Here is an 832-nt window from a genome sequence, read left to right as displayed (position 1 = left end):
GGGCCGGGGCTGGCCACTCACCTGAGCACAGGACGGCGGCGCCTGGAGGGACAAGAAGGACCAGTCAGTGGGGGAGGGGTGGCCTTGGCCTTTCCATCCCAGGCACAGCCCGGGGAGGGGCACTGGCCCTTGTCCCCGCCACCTTTCTTAATATCTATTTTTTTTTATTGATTTCTGAGAGGAAGGGAGAGGGAGAGAGAGAATCATGGATCAACTGCCTCCTCCTCGCCCACACTGGGGATCGAGCCCGCAACCTGGGCATGTGCCCTGACAGGGAATCGAACCCTGACCTCCTGGTTCATAGGTCGATGCTCAACCACTGAGCCCCGCCGGCCGGGCCCCTTGTCCCTCTGTAGGCCCCACTGAGGTGGGTGCTAACCCCGGTTTATGGGTGGGGACAAAGCCGGAGAAGCCAGGAGGACACAGGTGGGGTCTCTCTAGTCCCCCTTAATCCTCCCAGCGAACACAGGGACACCATGCCCTCCGGGGTGCGTAGTGGGTGGTGGGTTTGGGTTAGAACCCACGGGCTGGCCCTGGAATGCAGGCTTGTCAGCAAGGCCCCCCCAGGGGACGGAGGCTGCCCGCAAGGCCCCGGAGCCTGGGCACCAGGGAGGCTGGCGTCTGGGGAGGCAGGCGTTGCACCTGCCGGGGCGCGCACAGGACCGCACCTGGGAGCCACCCCCACCCCAGGGCTCAGGGCTGGAGCCACTGGTCCTGCAGGGCAGGGTCTGAAGCACCAAAAGGCTGGGCGAGGAGCGACCCCACATCGGCCACCTCACAGCCAGGCTCCTGCTCGGCTGCGGCTGGGCGCCAGGACGGAGGAATGTGCCGG

This window comes from Myotis brandtii, unplaced genomic scaffold, assembly GCF_000412655.1.
Source record: "Myotis brandtii unplaced genomic scaffold, ASM41265v1 scaffold334, whole genome shotgun sequence".
Classification (NCBI taxonomy): Eukaryota; Metazoa; Chordata; class Mammalia; order Chiroptera; family Vespertilionidae; genus Myotis; species Myotis brandtii.
Note: the sequence above shows the minus strand (reverse complement) of the source record.